Source organism: Rhipicephalus sanguineus, chromosome 1 (assembly GCF_013339695.2).
Source record: "Rhipicephalus sanguineus isolate Rsan-2018 chromosome 1, BIME_Rsan_1.4, whole genome shotgun sequence".
NCBI lineage: Eukaryota > Metazoa > Arthropoda > Arachnida > Ixodida > Ixodidae > Rhipicephalus > Rhipicephalus sanguineus.
The window spans coordinates 267542323-267565380 of NC_051176.1; the positions used below are offsets into that span (position 1 = coordinate 267542323).

The following is a 23058-nucleotide window of genomic DNA, read 5'->3' on the forward strand; positions in this document are numbered from 1 at the left end:
CGGCGATCCCAGGACACGTTTGCCGCCTGACAAGTCACGTACCATTCGTTTAAACGCACTTATGCATATCCACGCGGGCTTGATTTTTGCACAAACACAAAAATGCAGTTGTAGTATGTGTCCAAACCTACGCACAGCGCACGTTTGTGCACACTCCGATGCATGCGCGCACGACAAAAAGAAAGAAAAAAACGCCCGGCCTGCGCGGAAAGCCCAGCACAGTGCCTGCCGTCGAACTGCGTTATTCGACGCGCTCTTCGCTTGTGCTCTTTTGTTGCTCTCTAATCACTTGGACCGCACACAATTCTGCCTGCCTCTCAGAACGCGCAGAAAATGCTCAGTGATGAGCAATATCGTATTTCAGTCGTACGGCAGGCTTTCCGTTTCCGCGGCACGTTGACAGCCTCGCTACGGCCAACGGCCGCTGGTTAACCGCCATCCTTCATCCTCAAGAGGTAATTTGGGTACCCGTCAACAAGAGCACCATGACACACCTGTCAAATATGCATGCCTGGCTTCACGGCTTCCATGTTCCAGGCATGCCTGGCTTCTGGCTTCTCGGCTTCTAACCTGGAATGGGTTCTTTCTAGCCTATTCCAGGTTAGAAAAAACGGGGGCTTCGGCGTATGCGACGTATTTTCGGCCGACCCATCTCTATGCCACGACTTCAAATGTTTTTGTCACCGCTCCTCCGGTGTATTACAGCCCCTCCCCCCCCTTAGTTACATATGCATGGTTGGCGAAAAGTAACTCCTTATTAATAATCGTTTGTAACCTTTGTAATACTTAACCAATTTTAATGAAACAAAAAGCATTTTGTTCCTTGCTGTTTGAGATTTGTTATGCACGGCTAAACTTAGCCTACAGTGGTGGTACCTCGGCTATGCAGCAGTTACAGTGCTCGGCTGCTGACTCGAAGGTCGCGGGTTTAATCCTAGCCGCTGCGGTCGCATTTTGATGCAGGCGAAATGCTTGAGACCCGAGTACTGTGCGATGTCAGTCAGTGCACGCTAAAGAACACATGGTCGAAAATTCCTGAGCCCTCCCCTACGGCGTGCCTCAGATTCACATTGTTGGTTTGGCACGTAAAACCACGATTACTATTAAACTTCAGCGTAAGCACCACCATTATTCACTACGTTTTCTGTAAACGGTGGAAGGTGCTTGCGACGCACTGCTGCAGATATTCGTGTGGTGCGCTTGCAAAACCTCGCTGAATTCACACCTCGAATTCACCAATATGCTTTTCGTGTTGTGTGGTAAATTTCCTCTCTAGCCCACCCCAAGAGGAACAAGTCGCTGGGCGTCAGGTCTCCTTGTATGCAGCCCATTTTAGGGGGCCACGACGCCACAACGAACCTCTTAGAAAATGTGTACCGAAAACCTTTGAACCCAGGGCCTTTGTTGAGGTCATGTCGCTGATACCTCCAATAACATAAATGAGATATGTAATAAATTCTCCTATTGGAAGGAACAAAATGCTTTCTTGTTTCATTGAAATTGGTTAAGTGATATAAAAGTTATAAACGATTCTTGATAGAGAGTTACTTTGTACCCACATGTTATATGTAACTTTATTATTTTTATTAATTTTTTAGTGGTCGCCTCTTGCATTCTTTTCCACAAAGGTTCTGCTCGACAAAATTTCGTATGGCTTTAGACTGCACTTGAGTGTGCAGCCGACAATGTCCGCTTTCGGAAGTGCGCTCCAAAAACAGTCGCGCCGTTTTTAGGCGTCTTTTTGTCCCACAAATAGCAACCATTGTCCTATGTCTTGCGCGAAGTTCCTTGCCTTAACGCCTCGCGCCCGGCACTTCCAGGTTGCGAACAGCGTGTGCGCTATCAGCGTAACATAGCATCGTTTGTTAGGAAAGGGGCTAGCACTAGTTATCAAGAAAGAAAAGCCAAGCAAGTCGGAAAGTGGTTATCGTTGTCGGACTAAAAAAAAAAACCCATAAATGTTGCGAACGTATTTAGAGAGGGAGGTCTGATGTCATACTTTGCCCCCTTTGCCCGCACTCCTCCCCCCAGTATTTACACCGACGCAGAGCTGCAAACTCGGAGTTGCTTTGATGAGATGTGCTCAGGGGTCGCCTACTCCGCAACGCTTTCGCGCCAGCCACGAAAGCGTTGGTCACAGTGTTTGCAAGGCAGCAAATCTTTCGCTTGTCAAGTCGGGGCACGAAAGGCAATCGTCACTACAGAAGCCGGGGATACGTAACAAAAATCCACTAATTACGTTACTCGATTATGATGAAAGAAAACTTCGCCGAAGTATTGGTATTTGCCAGTGTGCTACTGACGTTGAGCACGTTCAAAAGTGAGGGGCCTGTACCCCACAACTTATTAAAGAGCGGGTGGGGGAGCGCCATCACGCCCCCTACGGCGGATCCGCCTGTACATACATACATACATACATACATACATACATACATACATACATACATACATACATACATACATACATACATACATACATACATACATACATACATACATACATACATACATACATACATACATGTTTGCGTATGTGTTCTGTATTACTCCCCTCCCCGTAAACCGCGCTCATACAATATGGTAACATCTCGGATACCAGAAACCTAGGTAAAGCTCCGTGCTCCTCGCTTTGAAGTGCGGAGCAATCGCCACGTCTCCCCGTTACAGCGCCCGATAACAAAAAAAAAAAAAAAAACAAAGGGGAAATGTTAGAACGATCGATGCACGCATCAGTAAACAAGCAGCCGCAGCTGCGTCTTGAGATGTCCGTGACGAGTACGATGAGCTGCTTCTGTCGTCATAATCAACTGAAACTTACTGACGTCATAACTTCCAGGCATTTCTTACGTTTCTGCCAGCTGCCTACGCACCCGTTGCCCGTAGCCGCCAGCAGCATTACACCTGTTAAAGTTCAATGGCAGATCCAGAGTGGTCCGCAAGCTCCGCTCCAGGGAGCCGTCCCCCAGAAGAGAACACTCGCCCCAAGTCCGCGTTGGGGTGCACTGGCGTTCCAACCAACACTCGAGGAAGTACAAAACCACATATGGAACTACCAACATTCCTTGCGCACTAGTCAGCTCTTTCGAGTATAAAATGTTTCGCAAGTAGCCGCTGATTTCGACGGGAAGGATTGCACGGTTCCGAGAAGCAATCTCTGATCGAGACCCGCTCCTGATCAGTCGCTGTATCAGCGGTTCGCACTCGGAGTAGACGGGCTCCGAAACAAGTAGAAAGTTTTGTCCTGAATCTACTGTGCAGCTGACACGCTACCATTAGAAATAGTAATTGTGCGCACCAAACACGAGGCAAAAGTACGATATGCATACGTCGAACGCTGCCAGGTTCTTCCAAACTTATAAGTGCACCAATCGCGTGGGAACGTTTTCCCGTACTTCTGGGGCAATGAAACCACGCAGCCTGCGAACCGGACAGAGAGAGAGCGATGGTTATTTTAATGAGAAGCCGGTGACGTAAGTCCGACTTGTGTGCTGATCCTGCTTCAACGTGATAATTATTGCAAACCATGGCCAGTACTGAATTCGCAAGAAAATAGTATTACGCTAGAACCAAAAGCTGTGAAATGAAACACTGGAGCCGCATTCAAAAGGCTTCGTTAGCACTGTGTTCTGTCGTTCTTCTGTTCATCCTTCTTTCACGCTGTTCAATATTTGGCTGCTTTCGTGATGTGCCGACTCAGCCCAAGTGTACACGATGCCAATGGTTTAGTTTTACGCTGCAACAACAGGCCGTCCGGGTCTCCTTAATGAGCTCAGCTTGATGTAGAAGGAAGCCACCCGTGGGTAGGTTATGTGCCACAATTAGAAAGATGTGAATTATATCTATCCAAAAGTCACACCTGAAATTAGTCCTCACCTAAACGAATAACTAGCTAAATCTGACCGCACGTAGACCCCCTGAGCCCACAAAATATTAATGCGTCTATCGCGGGAGTTTTAAGGAAGTAACGGGGATGAGACTCTTTTTATAGGAATTTCATTCCTCTCTCCATAATTACTCTGTTTCGCGTGATAAAAATAAACGTTCACCACCTCCATGCATGACTTAACGGGCCCTCTCTCGAAAGTATTACCGTTTTTAAGGCTTCTCTTCTTTTGGTTTGATCGCAAATGAAAGAGCGCACATCTCATGGACGGTCGCGGAATAATGAAAATAGACAAACCTCTGGAAAATCGCTCATTCCGAGACCCAAAACAAATAAAAATAAATAAATAGCTCGTCAACATTCTCAGCCTCTTTTTCGATACAAGGAGACACACAAGGCCAGGAACTGGAGAAAAACCGAAGCATACCGAACCAAACCCAGCCACGTGAAGCCACAATACGTGCATTGTTAAATAAAAAAAAAAAAACGTTACTTTGTGTGCAACACGTGAATGTCATTTTTCAAGTAGCCCTGACATCAAACGAAATCCAGATATAGTTCATAAAGTGTAACCACCAAATTAAATTACTTAGATTACTGTCTGCAAGAAAGTTCCGGATGGTTCTCAGCTTAGTGGACCGTGATGGGAAATGTTCGCCCAAAGGCAGTATCACGCGGGTCATAGGCGCCAGTTGATCTCGATAAGCTTAGCCTGTACACCAGCAGCAGTCGTGGTAATGCCAGAATAAGAGACTAGTGTTTTCGTCTTATTTATGCAGAGGTCATCTAAACGGCCTTTAGATCATTTCACACTGCGCAATAGATATTCCTCGAGCGAAGAACCCCTGGCAGCCTAGCCCTGAGCACCAGCAGCAATAACCGTTGGACAAGTAAAATTTATTCAAATCCAATCCATAAACCGACTGTACACGCGCTGTATTGGCTGCATTGTATGAAGCAGTCAACGGCCAGTTATTCGAAGGGAAGATAACGGAATTAAGTTGGAACACCGGCGTTCTCTTTTCTGAATCTACTGAGTGGTATTGCGGAACCGTATTACCGATTATTGTGTACTCGGGAACGAGTTTACTTCAAGTATGCTTGTAAATGCAAAAAAAAAGAGGGGGGGGGGGAGGCAAAAGACGACACATAGAAAGGTAACCGTTGCAATATCTTCTTTTGTCGAGTGAACGTGACAGCTGCAACCTCGTTTTACTCCATTGCGGCTGACCTATCCTGCTCCATGGTCCGCGTTGAAATGAATGATCTAAAGGGCACCACGGAACACAATACCATCTCCTCTTCTGAATTTCTTCTTTTTTTTTTCAGCTCCGGAGTTATCGCGTCACAAACAGGTCATGGTAAGACAGGAACAAGGGCATACGTTCGCCGTTCCGTCATGTGCGCGAACTCGCGAAGCTTGAATGGAATTGAGGAACCTCGGGCGACTTACATGCAATTGGTGGCAATGTTAAGGCATGCATTGCAATCTTCCGGAGACGCATTCCAGGAACTCTTGATCCCCGAGTTTGTTAAGTAGAGACGACATGCTTTGAGAACACACTTTCTTAACAGTTCTTTGATAAGTTTTCTTTTTTTCAAATATACAAAGGATATGGGGTCCAAAGCCGTAAAGTGCGGTCATGCATGGGTGATTCCGCTGTCGTTTTGGCGCCCCATATACTTCAGTATTTGGCACTGAAATGTCAGTACACGAGCGCTTTTGCACACATCCTCTCATAAGCGCTGCTGCCACTATCGGGACTTGAACCCACGACCTAATGCCAAGAACGCCGTAGCATCGCGACATGGCCCGTATGGCACTGCGACAGGTATATATATATATATATATATATATATATATATGTAAGTGTTGATATGGTTCAATGGGCCAGTTCTTCTTGGGTAATAGGTGTAATACAACGGAGGCGTTGTCAACAGTGATATAAATATTTAATTCCCAACAGTTTCGGGAGGGGTCCTCCCTTCTTCGGGGGATGAGTTAAAACTGATGTCGAAGTTCGGTCTTGCTTCTTGCCGCGTCGCTCTCTCGCCTTCAAAAGCACTCGATGAACTCCGAAGAAACGCCGACATTACCATCAAGCCTGCTGATAAAGGGGGTTGCATAGTAGTTCTAAACACGTCGGATTACCTAAAAGAAGGGGAGCGACAGTTATCAGACACAAACTTCTACAAAGAACTTCCAAAAGACCCGACTCCCGAATTTGAGAGTGTGATAAAAGCAACGCTAAATAATCTCCGCCGGGAGGGGAAAATTACCGCCAAAATGCTAAAAGCGATGTTGCCGGCCCATTCTGTTCCCGGTCGCTTCTATCTACTCCCTAAAATACACAAAGCAGGCAATCCGGGACGTCCGATAGTATCCAGTAACAGTACATCAACAGAAAATATATCAGAATTCATTAATTCCCTGATAAAAGACATCCCACCGACTTTTCCCTCTTACCTAAAGGACACAAACCATTTCATCCGCGAAACTTCTAGTCTCAACATTCCAGCTGATAGCTTCCTGGTGACCATGGACGTCTGCTCACTGTACACTAACATACCCCACCGCGACGGAATTGGGGCTACGGTTTCTGAGTATGTGAAATTTGACTCATCGACCGGTGTAAGTGGCGAGGTACTGTCTAAACTTCTCGATCTTGTACTAAACCATAACCATTTTGAGTTTAATGGCAAGCACTTCCTTCAGGTCAGTGGCACTGCAATGGGCACAAAAATGGCCCCGAACTTTGCGAGCACCTTTATGGCATCTCTTGAAATCCCATTCATTGAGGGGCGCGCCTTGAAACCTTTGTATTACAGAAGATTCTTGGACGACATATTCATTATATGGAACCACGATGAGGGGAGCCTTCAACAGTTCATATGGGATTTCAACGAGCTCCACCCATCAATTAAATTCACGCATAGCATTTCTAAAACTAGCATTAACTTCTTGGACGTGACTGTTTCTGTCAAAAATGAACGCCTTTCAACAAACCTTTACAGAAAGCCTACAGACCAGCAAATGTACCTACATTTCAACAGTAGCCATCCAAGACATTGCAAGACGGGTATTCCATATTGTCAGGCCTACCGGTATCGAAGAATATGCACCGATATACAGGAATTTGACAAACACGCAGAACGCCTAAAGAATTCCCTATCACAACAAAATTATCCCGAAGACATTATTGACGATGCCATACTACGTGCTCGCAACGTGAACCGGAATGACATAATTAAGGAGCCAAAAACAGTATCCAAAACAACTTCCCAAACAAATCTTGTACTAACTTACTCCTCATCGGTGCCACGAGTTAACAACATACTTTCCCGCCACTTCAACATAATTAGGCAAAGCAAACGACTGACTTCCATCTTCGCGGAGCCACCTCGCGTGGTGTACCGCAGGGATAAAACCTGAAGGATATTCTTGTCAGAGCAAAAACAAACCCCGCCAAAATTGAGCCAGGGTGCCGCCCCTGCGGAAAAGCTCGTTGCAAGGTATGCCCACACATGGTCACAACGCGTGAATCAAAGGCAAGCTTCTCAGATTTCAAATTCAACATCACCCAAAACCTAAATTGTGACTCCAGCAATGTGATATACATGTTACATTGTAACGTCTGCGGGCAAGAATACATCGGCCAAACGGACACGCCATTTCGGCTGCGGTTTAATAATCACCGGTACCACGCCACTTCACTGCCGAAGCTACCCTTATCCAGACATCTGCGCTTACCAAACCACAGCTTTGAAAATATCAGCGTAACTCTTTTACAGTCCGGTTTCCAAAACACGCGCGCGCGCGAACAACGTGAGGCATATTTTATCTTTAAATTTAGAACATTAACAGCCGGCATCAATGAGGACCCTGGAAGACTCTCCTGCCTCCGAGAGATAAGCCAAAATGAATTTGGCAACACGGAATCATAATTGGGACCATGCCTGTTTCTTGACTGGCTCGTACGAGTGCAGTGTCGTTTACTTTCTTGCTTTTCTTTTCTCCCCCTTTTTTTGTTTATTTTTTGTTCATGTTTTTTCACTACTTGTACAATGTAAAGTGCTTACGCTCCTCCACCACTTGGAGCCTATTCACAGGGAGCGGGCGAAGATGAAAGGCGGTATGCCGACCCATTAAGGGGACGCTTCCCTCAGGTGCCTCATTCTGCCCTCCGCGACAACAATTTTGGGTGGCCCTGCGCCCAACGCGAACCGAGAAACACCTTCCACGACTTCATGCCATACACAGTTAGCGTTTTTTTTTTTTTTTTCCTCGCCTCGTTTTCTGACTTCGTCGGTGTTCTTCTCTCTCCTTTTTTCGTTTTTTCTTTTTCCCTTTTCTTTCTTTTTCTCGTAGTCTATCTCCCCCACTCTCTCAAATGTCCTTGAAGGCGAGAGAGCGACGCGGCAAGAAGCAAGACCGAACTTCGACATCAGTTTTAACTCATCCCCCGAAGAAGGGAGGACCCCTCCCGAAACTGTTGGGAATTAAATATTTATATCACTGTTGACAACGCCTCCGTTGTATTATACCTATATATATATATATATATATATATATATATATATATATATATATATATATATATATATATATATATATATATATATATATATATATATATATATATATAACATTCTGGTTCGGCTATCGTATAGCATCGGCTGACGCGGGCGAACTTCTAGGGTGCTATTTCGGACAGGGCGTGGTGCGGCTGGTCAGCAGGCCCCTATAGATGACTGCCGGCCCGCGCATTCTGAGTGTAACATCATTTAGCAAAGCCCACTGAGAACTGTTCTTCGTGGGTAAAAAATATCGCGCCAAATGCTGCCAGGGTCATTTATTGAATTGTACGAATTATCAGTCTTCGCGCTTGACTTCACGGTTCAAAAAGCAGGACATCCTTCTTTAATTTAAGAAGGTGGTTTTGCCTTGCATTTTACACTATAGCATAGGCAATGAAGGTGGAACGCCCAATCCCACGGGAGGAAATATTTCGCTCCAACTCCTCCTTTCTTTTTTGCCGTTGCGGAAGTGAATATTCTAATACAATACGCGATGGTTTAAATGACACTTACTTACGTCTGCTGTTTCGCATCAAGTTAACCTATTTATTCGTTTGAACGATTTGCCTCTTCTGATGTCGAATTTTTACGGTTCTTAGAACCCTTGCTGTAGTTTTCAGGACCCTCAGGAGAAAAACGAGACGTGTTTTTGAGCAGATGTTTTATAGCGATACATGAGGTGACAGAAAGCGAAAGTCACTTTCGCTTCTTATGTGTAATGAGCACTGAGCTCAACACGCGGGTTTAGCGACAAATACATGGTGAAAAGATCCATGTCGCAATATTACCTGTGTAGTCTTGCATACGTACGTATGCCACTTTTCGGTTCCTTGGAATGGGTCGGGGGCAAATACGAAACCTAACATGCGGTTTGCGTTTTGCCCATGCGCAGTTGGCATTCGTGAATAGATAGGGTGCCAGGGGCGTAGCCAGGGGGGGGGGGGTTATGGGGCTTCAGCCCCCCCCCCAGAAATTTTTCGTGCTGTCTCTCACCGCCGACCAGGGGCGTCGCCCGGGGGGGGGGGGGTGAGATTTATTGGGCTTCAGCCTCCCCGCCACCCCTTGAATTTTTTTTCGTTCTATTATACACCGCCGTCCGAAATAACCACCTTCACCGAAAACCAACCAGGATGTCGTCTAAAATGTTTTTTTCTTTTTTTTTGAGCACGACAATACCATGGACAGTTAAAAAGTTCTGGATGGTAGCTTTTCTGCGAGATTTGTTTTCAACCATGCAATTTGTGAAACAGGGCATCACTCTTTTTCTTTTTTGAACAATATAAAGAAAATTGACTGTGGTCCGATTATTGCTATTTTACCTTACTTTCACGCAGCCGGCGTCTGCCATTGTGTCCTTCCTATCCTAGAAGCTCTACAAGGCGACGCAGGTTTAATTACATTAATTTTTTAATGACTAACGTCCCCGGATTTAACATTTACTCTCCATGCAGTTACTTCAAGGCAACTTTTTAGTCTTCTTCGGGAAAAATGTGCAGCGCGGCACGGACGAAGGACAATAAACGCACAACACGAGCGCTTGTCCTTCGTCCGTGCCGCGCTGCACATTTTTCCCGAAGATGTTAGTACACCAACTCGCCCAGATCGCCGTATTAGTTCAGAACTTTTTAGTCTTCACAGATCACCTCGCCAGACGAATAGTCGGTCCGCCCACAGACTCCATGCGAATGATCTTTTTATCGCCAGTTCAGATGAGCTGTAAATTCCCAGGGATTATTTTTCACATTTTTTTAGCGCTAGGCGCGAGTACTTTTTTTCATGTGTTTTTTTTCGTGGTTACAAAAAAATCGCGCGGAAAAGAACGCACCAAAAAATATTTAGCATTGCGTGCCTCACTGCTTTCGCTGTTAATGCGACAACTATATACAAAAGTGACATAAAATGATATGTTTTATTTTTCTGTGTGCATATAAAACTTATTTCTTTCAGTAGACTCGCTGTCAAATGTACGCGTGCAGTGATAAGAAAAGAAAAGAAAAACGTCCTTAAGAAAACAACCCTGGTGCCATGTCCAACCCATTGCTGAAAGGACACCACCCTCCGACCACCCTCGAGCCACTTCGCTGCTCCCGCCTCCGCGCAAAACGTTACACGTGGCACCACTTACGGGCTCATTACCCCAACTGCCACTCCAGCGATTCTGCCGAACCAGACTGTAAAGCAAAGTGCGGAAATGGTTACCGCGCCGAAGGAATGTCAGTGCACAAACAATTATCAAAGGTGCCGACTGGGCGCCCGTAACCCCGCGACGTGTGCCCGCTCCTCGCCGTTCACGCATTCTAGCGTCAAGGGCCTAGCCGCCGTCTGAGCCGCCTGATGCACGAAACACATGACGAATGCCTCCGGCGACCGCGCGGTGCCGAAAAAGCAGGCCACATTATCTTGTACCTCCTTGGGTGGCGACCGCGAAGCGCGCGAACAGCAAACGGTGGGGCCGAACCAAGGCCGAACCGATGCGACACCTCGCCACCGCCGCGCCGGGGCCTGGAAGCGGCCCATTCATGCGCAGCCGGAAGGCATCGCTGGGCAATTAGGGAGGTCATTACGACGGCGTTTCCAACCCTTCCAGCCACCGCCCGCGTGGAAGCGGGCTCCTTTGTCCTGGGTGCGACAAGAAACCAGATGGGCTCCCTCATCTCCGGAGCCCAAGCACTTCGCGGGGCGACGCGCACGCACTTCGAAGCCTGCGGTCAGGGGCCATCCGGTCGCATCTGCTTTGACCAAAAGCCGCCCAAGTCGCGCTGCGCGCCGGAATGAACGCAGCACCCCGACCGCCGTGGCCTCCCAAGTTTTCCGCTCAAAGTAAACAAGAAAACAACAACAATCGTGCGCCCAGTTCTGACGGCGGTCCTACAGACAGCTACCCAATTTAAGGCCGTGCAGGTCCGATTGTTAGGGAGTCGCACCAGCCGACGTGGTCGAGCACCCACTCGTGGTCCCAACGGCTACGCTACCCGAGTCGCAACAGCACCGACGCGAAGAGATTTGGCGCTTCAGTTGTGCGGTCATGTCGCAGAAAATAATATCGTCCTTTTTTTCACCTGCGCCAAAGCGTCCAAGCCATGACACCGAAGCCAGCAAAGGTAAGCACATTATATTTTTGTACTATAACCCCTATTCCTTAGAGCACGTGAGCCTCTTCGATTTTCACGCATGAGCGCTAATGGAAGGTGTTGGAAGATGGCTGGGCGTTGAGTAAGTGGTTAAACTTCAGCTGCACTGCTGAATTGTGTGACGGACAGACAGAATGACAGACCAAAAATGTTTAAGTTACCCAAGGAAGACCATCGTCTTTAAAACTCGAAGCGAACGAAAACAAAGGGGCTAGAAGGTGCGTGTCGTATCGCGCATCATGGCCCTGGGCAATTTCTCTCTCTTTTTTTCTGTGAACGTGGGACCTGCTTTCAGTGTGATCGCGAGCGCGCGCGCGGGCACATGGAGGCCTTCCGCGGCGGTCGCAGTAACTGTGCAGCCTACGCATCAGCCACCGACCTCCGAGTGTATTACGGATTCATGGCGCTGTCATTTCGGTTTATGGCATCATTTGTCGATAGAATAGGGGACAAATTCTAGCTGACTGAGAATTAATCGTAAGTTACAGGCCGCGTGCTGGGTTTCCAGCGGGCCTGGGAAGGAAACGGAGGAGCTATAACGTCTCGCTCGCGTGTTCTGACCATGCTGAAAAGTTGTTGCAGGGCCCTTTTAAGCACACGCAGAAAGAACACGAGGTTAGGAATGCGTTTCAATTTTTTTCCCCAGCATGGGCAAGATAAATAGGGAAATAAGAAAGCTTACCTTTAACGCCTCATTGCATATCTCATATAAGTGACCATCGTTACAATTAAGGGAAGTTATTTGTGGAACGAACGTCTTTTCGAGCTCACTTTCCCCACACTCGATAACCCAGTAGAATCAGCTACGGCAGCAAATTGCGGATTGTATTACCGAAGCATTTTTCAGAACATTACTGGCGAATGTATTACGGCGTGAACTTATTTTTTTCTATTTCTGTTGTGTTAATTTTCTTTGCCCAGTTGTCTATTTCTACGCGCACGTGTAACCCTGTGTATTTCTTTCCTGCAATAATTTCTTACTTGTTTTCTTACTTGTTCTTGACAGTGCGCAGCATTCAAGAAGTGATTTGCAGCATATAATACAAATTGTCACTGGTAATACGTGCTATTCATATACTTAGTCGTTCGAAACATTCGATGAGGAGGTTGCGCTGCAACGTGACTCCCCCCCCGAACAAAATTCCTGGCTACGCCACTGTAGGGTGCCCTAAGGTTTCTCTTGTTTTAATGCACCAACTAACGTCTCGTTGAGTGTTCGTTTCACCTTGAAGCAATGAGCTGATGAGCACACATAAAGCGTGTTCAAAATTATTGTCATACTACAACATTTACCATATGGCTTAAGATGGGACACTCGCGTAAATACAACTCTCTACTTAATTGATTCCTCAATGCCTAGACGGTATATATCAATAAGTTCATTAGTAGTTAATTAATTATCGAAATAATAACAATATCACAGAAGAAAAGCAATTTCTGTGTTATGGGCAGAGTTTCCGTGCAACGTGCAGTCATGGTTAAATCACTAAGGCATGCTTTCAGAAAAGTGTACCAGCAAGCGGCTTGTGAAGAAAAGGCTTACATGCTCAAAAGCAAAATGAAACTGTCGGAAGGTCCCGTGTTGGCTAGTACGTGACTTAAAAAAACGATAAAGTTCGGCGACCCAGGTGATCGGACAACGAGAAACGTCTCGACGTGCTTTGCAGGAAGTGGCTTCGAGGATAGCGTCGCGGCTCTCGAACTCAGAATGGGATTCGGTCGCATCTGCGTGGGCGCGTCATACAACGTCAGGTAGGAATGCGGTACGTGCGCGGATCTGTCAGCCGGCATCACTCCGCAGGCCTGTCTGCGCCTGACGGCCGAGCACGCACAGCCATCTGGCATGCCAGGCGACATCGCGTCGCGCCGGGCTCGGAGGCCGTTGACAAAACACGCCGACGTCAGGCACTGCCGCACATGCCTGCAAACTCCTGGCTCATTCGGATGACGACGCTGTTTTCCGGCCCCTTCCCTCCTTTCCCATTTTCCTAGTTTTTGTTCTTTTCTTTTTCTGCAACAGTTTTCACGGTTTTCTCTGAGCGTTAGTGGCTCACTTCTACGGTACATTTTCTTTTTCTTTTCGCGGTGATTGTTTGTTTCGGAACAGAGGAAAATGGAATCGTTGCCACGGGGACAAAATTTCGCCTGAATGCTAATATTTTGGCTTCCGTTTCGTTGAACAGTGCTAGGGAAATTAGCCGGTTCAACTACAAAGAGGGATACAGTCGAAGGCGAAACGTAATTATGGCCTCTTATAGGAGGTGCGGAGAGAACATGACGTCATACTAAGCCGTTGTAGCTTAGCGCAATCAGGTAACCGCAATGCATGGCCACAAAAGGACTATGTGCGTGCGCAGCAGGATAGCTCGACTCGGTCGATCGCGCTAATGCGAAATTCACCGCGCTATGTGGAAAAGCGGGATAGATACCATAGTAGTAGTAGTAGTAGTAGTAGTAGTAGTAGTAGTAGTAGTTGTAGTAGTAGTTGTAGTAGTAGTAACGCAGTAGCAGCTGGTTACTGCTAACTCATTCACTCACGAAACAAGACAAGTGAGCACACCGTTAATATCGCAAACTTCTGTAGTAACTTACAGGAGTATGTTCTCCTGTCCATTTTAAAAGAATTAAAAAGATACCGATCATTTCCCAAGTGTACTTCTCAATACTTACCGCTTTTACATGTGCATTGCATCTTTATAGCTTCGTAGCCTTCAGCTATGTATTATCCCAGAACATTATTAAAAATTTCCTGGTAATGTGCCTTTTATTCTACGTATATATTACTATGTTTGACTCATCCCACCTATTTTTTACTGCAGTGCAAGTTAAGTTCGTAAGATATTTTGACGTTTTCTAGCAATTACATTAGAAGTGTGGTTGCAAGCAGCTACTGGTACAAGGAAATGTTACGATATATTTTTTTCATCTCGAACCCTTAGTGAAGGTGAGTGTTTTCGAACGGTGAGAATACATCTGGAAATTTCCTACCATAGCGAAGAAGACACTCCTGCGACACAGACACTTGCCTGATCACAACAACCCACTCGATCACTCGCGAGCCGTTCACTATAACACCGCTTGAATTTCTAAGGAGAGAGCACATGATCAGCTCCCTCTCTCCTCCTCCTGCGCATCTGAGACGTGTTTTGCTCTGCTTGGTTCCCGCTGTTCTCAAGTTAATACGCGCGTATAAATTCAAACCATCTGTAAGTAACCATTCCCTCCACTCCCACATAGTATTCATTTCGGATGCGCTGCACATTTTTTGATATGTCTACGCCTACGCTCGAAACGCGATCAGCGCTAGCGCTGCTGTTCTTTTACGCCCGTCTCAATCCCATGGCTGTAGCAGCAAATCCCTCGGGGCAGCAAGCCACCGAGAAGGCCGGCTGAGCGCGGAGGGTGACTTCAAGCAGGCCCGTCCTGCAGGTTGGCTCCCCCTGCTGCTTACAAGTCCTGCAGGTGAACACGCTTTCCCGCACGGGTGCCTGTTTTTGTGCAGTGGACGGGCGCAACGGCCCGTCCGCAGACGACGCGGCGCGTGAGTCAGCTGAAGCTGGCAGCAGCTGCGGCCGGCCGCGTCGCCGCTATTGGGCCCCGGCTGTCACGCAGGCCCCGGCGCGAGACGCAATGTTGTCAGTGCTCGTCGCCAGGACGTGCTGGCACGTGTGCGCGGAGCCCCAGGCGGAATCGATCGCGGTGCGTTGGTCGCGTGGCCCGGGACCTCATGACGCGCGCGTTTACGTCACGGACCCGAATCGATGCGTGACGTCGCAGCGCGTCTTATGTCTGCTTGCGCTTCCCCATTCAGGGCTGGAGAGACGTCACCGAACGCGGCGCTCGGGATTGGAGCCGTGACGTCACGACCCATGGTTGCGTCACGACCGCTCCCTTTCGGCTCACGGCCGCTATAAAAGCTCGCCGGCGGCCGGTGCGCCCGGATTTTGACGCAAGTTAGCCGACCTCTCAGACGCATTCATGCAGGCAGCCTCGCCTTCGCTCAACGGGACAGCTCGCGAGAGGGGCCCTTTTACAGCATACGTCGGCACCGGCCATCACTAACAGGCCTCCGGATACCAGCCATACCATCGTACAAGCTCGTCGAGCACGGAGCACCCTGCAACACTGACCAGCAACCAGTGAGTCACTTACTTCCGGCTGGACGGGCCGACCCGGGCTACCTCACCCGTGGTCTACCCGTGCGGCTGACCCTTGACCTCGGCCGGTGGGCAGCACCAAGTCCTCGTGACCCGCGGGGCTCGTGGCGGCTGCTCGCCGGCGCTGGTTTACTTCAGTGCATCCTGCGTTACGCGTCCGCAGATGTTGGCTGCTCCTTCGTAAAAACCCTTTAAGTGTGTTGAGTTTGCCAGATATGTTGAATGCAATAATTCGCTTCCTCGGTTGACGCTTTTACGGCTGTGTATGCCGTAGCTCGTTGGCATCGGCGCATGGTCCAGACCTACGTGCGGAAACTTGGAAACTTGTGAAGAAACTTTCACTCGCGTAAGCCGCTTTTCCCCATGGTAGCCTTCAGTTATTTTACGCTGGTGTATCGGCGAATGTGAGTTTTGTCGGTTGCCTTCCTATCGAAATATCGAGTGTGTAGATCGACTGAGTGAGATCCGTAGAAGTGGTAGCCGGAGGAGCGGCCCTGGGCAGCGCTCCAATCATCGCCAGTGAGCTCGTGGCCATCGCTACGTTGTGCGGGCGCAGGGGGGCAGCTGTTGTGGCCTGGTTGCCCGACGGCCCGGGGTTGGCTCGCCAATGCGCCCGCTGACGTCACGTTGACGCCACTGTGACGTCACATGAGTATTGTGGGAAGGGAAGCGTCAGAGGGTCCAATAATAGCGTGGCGCCGCGCGTGACGTCAGTGGCCGTTTCGATCGGTCTATTTCGGGCTGCTTGTAGGGCCTCTTCGGGCGCCCGAGCCTGGCCGATGACGTGCGCACGCTGTGACCTAGTTCTGGCGCTGCGGTGCCTTTGGCGAGCCCGCCTCTGCGCTGCTTTCCCTTCCGGCCGCAAGGGCCCTCGCTCCTTTTCCTCCCGGTGACCCTCGCCAAAGCCGCCGCGGAAGCGCTGCGCTCGCGCCCGCCGCTCTTTTGTTTATACCGATGCGCGAGAGGTCAGCGAGTATGGGTAACCTTGACCTTGAGCACTAGTTAGATGACCCGAGAAGACAGAACTCGATCGGTGCGGACTGCCAACTTCCAGTGCTCGCGCGAACGAAAGTAATGTCTCAGCTTCAACGCTACAGCCACATCAAAGGAGAGTCTGGCGCGGCCGCATTTACCACGCTAACGAATCGTGTAAGCCAGCTGTGTCACTCCCAAGCCATACATATTTCCCCGCTGTACCGATACTACATTTTAGCGACAGAGGCGAATAATGCTCGTTCTTGTTTGTTACCACTACGCATGAGACGACACAGCGACGGCCTTTAACACTGAGACCTCATATTTCCTCACCGATTTTTATCGACTTGATTACCTTCTACTAAGTATATTACATTTTTTTGTTCATTTTCTTGGTCTACATGTCAGCGTATACTGCCACATTGAAACCAGCGACCTCTTACTTTTTTGTATACCGGCTGTATTTGCTTTCTGATACTCTGTGATAAGATGATATCGCATCTGAAAGTGATGTGTCTGATTTATCACTTTACAAGTGGCGTGATGTTTGGTTGATTAATTGTTCGGGTTTAACGTGGAGTGACGGCGTCAGGAAAAGTTTTGATCCCCACCTGGGGGCCTTTGACGGGCACCACAAGCATGGCACAAGAGCATTTTATTTATTTATTTATTTATTTTCTAATTCCGTCTCATTGGAATACGGCCTCCAGCGCTGGGAATCAAACCCACAACCTCTTGTTCATAAGTAGAATGTCATGGACACTTAGTCACCCCAGTGGGTAAGCATGGCACGTCAGCAATCGGCATCGTGATGCTACGGCAGCTATTATTCCGAGTCCGTAAACACTCTTATTGCAGCCGACAGCCCGTTTTCATAACTTGACGCATCTTATAGTTGCACGAAGATATTAATTAACGAGTTTGCTGGTAGTAGACCAAGCTACCTATCAGCAATAGTTTGTACTACCTGCTGCGGAGTATTACCTACTGATCGGCAGAGTGTAGACATGTCTTCATCTAAATTGGGTGCTTTATCTGACGATAAAGCTAGCCTCGCCTGGTGGCATCATGCTTTTGCTCGTAACCCACTGGAATTCGCGTTTTCTTTCACTGTGACTTAATCACATGCTAAGGTCATGAAAAATTAGCTGCGATGCTACTGCCATGTAAGAATATATGGTCAATCGTAGTCGGAGAGCACACCTGCCGCGGTAACTCTGTGGCTCTGTGTACAAGATTGCGGATTCGATCCCCTTTGGCGGCAGCCACATTCCAAAGGCAGCTCGTGTAGGTCGCTTTGAGTGCACCTTAAGGAACTCCAAGTGGGCAAAATGGCTACGTTTCAATAGCCTCGCTACGTAAGATTAGATCATTGCGAACAGATTTCGTCACTTTCTGAGGCACTTGTGACGAGAATGTCTGTCTATTTGAAGGGATTGCATAATTGTCTGTCTTCCTGAAAGAAATACGGGGAAGCCTCTCCGATGACAGCAACCATTATGTCCAGCCTAACGAGTCACTTATTGAAATGGCCACTCCAGGACTCGAACAAATGTTCCGCACTTTTCAGCGTAGGCTTTTACGAAACATTCTTCTCCTGCTCTCACAGACAAAGCCCACTGCGGTTTCCGGCATCTTACACGACAGGCCTTGAGCACGAACAAAGGGCTCATACCGGTTTCCCTGGCTTCAGTGAGTCGCAGAGTGCTGACAATATTGTTTAACAACGCGCTGACATTCTGCTGCAATGGCACAAAGCCTTTTTCTTCTTGTTTCTCTTATTTTTTAGTAGGGAACACCCGCAAGAAGGATCTTCGACGGGGACAAGGTTCACACGGTTTGCGCAAAAGCTGGGGCCTTTCATGATCTTCTCGCTGATGATGTATTTGGGCGACTGCTCTTCAGCGTGGGTTCATTCTGTGCATAGTGGGCGTACAGACTAGTGAGTACAGGATAGTCTATTGAGTCTTTATTGTTCTTTTTTGTTAATAGAACTCAAATGCTCCAACGCATTGGTTTAAATGTTAACAAGCGAGCTCATTCGAGGTAAATTAGCGAATTATTGGCTAGTAAATTTAAGATCGTGTGCTCTCATATCTAAGTCAACACGTTTGAGAGATTGGCTGAAGAGGATCATTGTGCTTCTTCTCACCTGCTGCAGAAGGTGAGAGAGAGCAGTCACTCCTCTCTCGGTTTTCAACGAAAAACGAGAGGTACGCCCGGACTTACTGCACTGCTTATACTTTCTTCTTCTTTTTTTTTGTGGACCACAGGTGACGCGCATTTGCATCTTCGGTTATCTTAGTGCCGTTTGCGACTGGCCATCTCCTTCGCGATGTCACCCTTATCACGACAATCGCTGTCATGGGTGGCGTGCTCTCAAGAGGCCGCCTCCTCCGGTTGTCACTGTCAGACGAATCGCGGAATGCAGAGGCTGTTGAGGCGATATCATCGCTAAATAATGAAGGACTTGCCTATATTATGCCCCTTCAGTGCGGCCACCTTTCACCAATGCCGTAGCTGTAGGGTGCTATCATGCTCACAAGCCTCTCGATGAAATGAAGTCGACTAGCGTTTCAATGTGGACTTGTTGGTATGACATCTGTGGGGGCCCTTGCGGTGATGGATGCGACTTTACTGCAATACTTGCGAACGGCCACCGTATATGATCACAGGTTCAAGACATTGTCGACGTACCGAGTGCCTCCCTGAACCATAGGATTCCCTGATGCGGTTCCTCGTAGCGCCCTACATTTGCGACGAGACTAGACATATTTCTTTCAATCTAGCATCCACAGTTGGCAAGTGCTTGTTGGCCCGATATGCCGACATCAGCAGCTTAGATGCTTAAACAGAGAGAAAAAAACGAGGACAGAGATGTGCGTTTTTTAGTAGTTGGCACCTAATTTTCTTTACGACTTCATGAATGAGGCCAACTGGTAGCATGACCAAGGAAACTGGCCCTGGTCAAGAGGCCAACTTTCTCGCGTGCTCCAGTGAACATGCTCCAGTGTCGCTATGACACCCACGGGAAAGCTGCAATGTTAAATGAGCACGTTTCAAGCACCAGTTGCTGTATTTTGTGACAACGCTTTTCAGCTTCTGTTCTTATTGCTGTTCGTCATTGGCACGCGCGAAGACACACTCTGATTACTGCCAGGTTTCTTTGTTGTTGTTGTTTGTTTGTTTGTTTTTCACTCGGCCGTACGTATGATAAAAAATTATTTGCACAAAATCAACAGAAGCGGCCACAAAACACCAACCCTTGTGCTCGTACTGCGACTGGCCCACCGTGCCACTCTAAGACTCTGTTGAGTTGAAAATCTAAAAATAGAGTTGCGTAGTAGCGGTAAATTAGTCGATGGAAAATTGCGAGAGCTCGATCCTTAGTACCTCAGTGCAAGATGCAGCACCTGGTAACCTTCAAGTCGAAACACACGTAGTACTGCTTCGCTGCGACAGGATCTCGCTAGATACAAATAAGTTTAGTCAAGGTTTCCTATATTACAGGATCATTCATTCTTTCATTACAAAATATTTTAGTCAAGGTTTCCTATATTACAGGATCATGGAGCAATGTGGTTCGTATATCCGGATTTTCTGACATGTGTGGCCGACAGGTGAGCACCACTAATCGTTCGCTGCGAATAAAATGGCAAGTGTCATATTTTGTACGATTCATCTATAGCCGGATTGAGGTGCTCTCATGAGTGAATTTGCCGATTAGCATCACTTACTTAACGTTACTGACAAGCTGTGACGTTTCAATACAGGCAACGCTACAGCTACTTACACAGGATGTTAACTCATCTTGAAGTACATCAACGAATTATTGAGGCCTCCGTTTCGCATTCCTCTGAAACGATACATTGGCGCCTGATGTGCTGTGTCCTGATAACTTGAGCTCCGTGACACTTTTATTGATACTTGTAAGCATTTTACGGCGGTAAAACGCGTGCTTAAATTAAGAAACACGGTGCATCAAGCCAGGCATTCGACATTTGCGAAGTGTATCTCTTACATAGGGAACGTGCATCTGGGAGTAGCGGTCAACCTCTTTGCCCGCTGTTCCCAAACGCGCCACTCATGAGTTCAAGTCTTGGTCCTTCTTCTGTCATTTTCACCCAACGATGGTGTGGGATATATCTCTGTACGGCTGTATTGCAAGGCTGTCAGTTCTACTTCAATAGAGAGAGGCAGGGGGAGTTTATTTTAATGAAGGCACTGAAGTCAGATTGAGCTAGCACACTCGAGCATCCTACTCGGCTCTCTTTTAGCCTTTCACGCAGGGCAGGAGATTCGAGGGATGGCTGTGTTAGACATACGCTGTTCATTATAAACTCTATTCTGTTCACTTGGAAATTCATAGCCTAGCGTAAATGCAGCGTGACATGGAATAGTCACAAAGATGTTGGCTGTACTGAAAAAGACTGGAGAGTTTAAGAAACGGAAAATAGGCAACCACCAATTTGTAGCACGAAGCCACAAGGAAATCCATACGAATTTCGCAGAAATAAAGCCTCTTAGTCGCCGAAAAATTCGTCCTGGTCCGGGGCCAACTGTGGCCAACGGAATGGGCATGGTGGCCTTGATGTTGGGGTAAACACGCAGCGAGACATACTGCATGTGAACACACAAGCGGTACAAGCACGCACTTAAACGCACGTACAGCATTGTTCTTGCATTTGCCGTTTCGTTAAAGCGTCTAGACCTCAGGAAAACCACAGAAGCAGAGCAGTTGCTCAGGTGCGGGTTCAATACCGACACTTCTTTTAGCACGTTAACTAAGAGATCCGGAAGATAAAGCGAGACATTGGTCAGTTAATGGCACGACCGTCTCGACTGATTTTATATTGCACAGCTTCATTTCTCGCTGAAACACCTCTTTCTTATTACAAGATTTTGCGGATTCAAAGCACTGCATACAACGAACATTAACTGAGGGTCAAAAGTGAAATGCCGTGGGTAGGGAGCACGGATAAAACGAACTTACTGCGATGTTTTTGTCTTAATCGCACAATTGTGGGACAATTTTCACAAAGCTTTCTGCTGTGGTGAAGCTGCTATATAAAGCTGTAGGCTTCCAAGCAGTGTCGCCGCTTTTCCAGCTTGAAGTAAATCTTGAGTTCTCAAAGAGTATTTCGGCATTAATAACCCTGAGGGATCTTGGCACACGAAATGCAGATACGGTAGTTTTGCGCTCGTATTTGGGTCACTTCCCAAATTAAGTGTGTGCGAGGCAGTTGTCTGCCTACACGCCGAGTCAGCAGCAGGCAAGCGACAGACACGAGCTTACCGCGGCTACATGACTTTCATTTTATTTCGGTTAAAGTTATAGCGACGGGGCCGTATCAAAATTGTTTGCCGGGGAGGCGACAATCATACTATGCTTTCCTACCCTCAGAACTGTGCTTTACAAAACGCCGAAGCCATGAATCTTAGTACCTCTCTCTTCGAAGCAAGAGGCGCGTGGCGGCGTTTCCTGGGCGAATCCGCCTTACGCAAGAGACAGGGTTTCAATGTCTGCGTAAAAGCGCTCGGCACTACTGCCTTTCATAGCGCAGCTCTCAAAACAGCCGCCTAAGTGCAGCCTAAAGGCGCAGCATGCTAATCAGCCACAGTCTGTTCGCTCGCGTATCCTGGCTGCATCAGTGAAGCAATAATGCGGTGTGAGGCGGCAACATTCTACAAACTGCTTCGAACCGCTTCTTACGTTTGGGCTCCATAGTTCCGTGGCAGCATTCAAAGCTGCCCACGTGACGAACACCAAGGCATGCGCACCAGTATTTATCACGGAATGACTTTTTCCTCAGACTGAGAGCCAATTTTATGAGATTTGCTACTCTGCTAAAAGACGGAAACGTTATTTAGTGACCTGAGTGCACCCACAAAATGTGTCCAGTTTGTCCTACTGTAGGTGGCATTCCGCACGGGCTCAGAATGTTGGGGGCGTACTCGTCCCACTGTCCACAAACAAAAGAGGTTTGTGATTGGCCCACAACCTGGGTTTTTGTTTGTTAACCGCCGCGATTGGGCCCCCGCCCATTGCTCCAGCCAATGAGGTTCTTACGCGCGAACTGTGTCGGGAAACTGGCTCCCTTCTCCGCGAAATGTGGAGTTCGGGCCCCACCTGGCGTTCCGACGTGGTTGTCCACGTCCCCTTCGCTGGTCCCTTATTTTATCCCACGTTGTCGGTACTCGGCCCGCGGCAGCATAAACGGCGCTGGTCCGCATCGGCGAGAGGGCGACGAGGGGGAGGGAGGCGCGACGCGCGCGCCTCTCCGTTCCTAGTTTCGAAATCGAGCCTGTGATGTTTGGGCGAATTCTTCTCGCG

At 47.9% G+C, this 23058-nt stretch overlaps 1 protein-coding gene across 7 annotated transcripts in view; it reads left to right on the forward strand.

Moving 5' to 3' along the window:
* The first annotated feature begins 15163 nt into the window (after positions 1 to 15163).
* The window catches only part of LOC119378918 (probable nuclear hormone receptor HR38), a 48015-nt gene continuing 40120 nt past the window's right edge, over positions 15164 to 23058 (forward strand). Inside the window, exons 1-2 of one of the 7 annotated variants that reach the window (XM_037647993.2) lie at positions 15164 to 15731; positions 20289 to 20344. The gene's annotated coding sequence lies outside the window, so the exon portion shown is untranslated. Of the gene's footprint in view, positions 15732 to 18548; positions 18667 to 20288; positions 20345 to 23058 lie in introns of those variants that run through there. The other 6 variants (XM_049411742.1, XM_049411733.1, XM_037647995.2 and 3 more) reach the window with 6 other exon arrangements.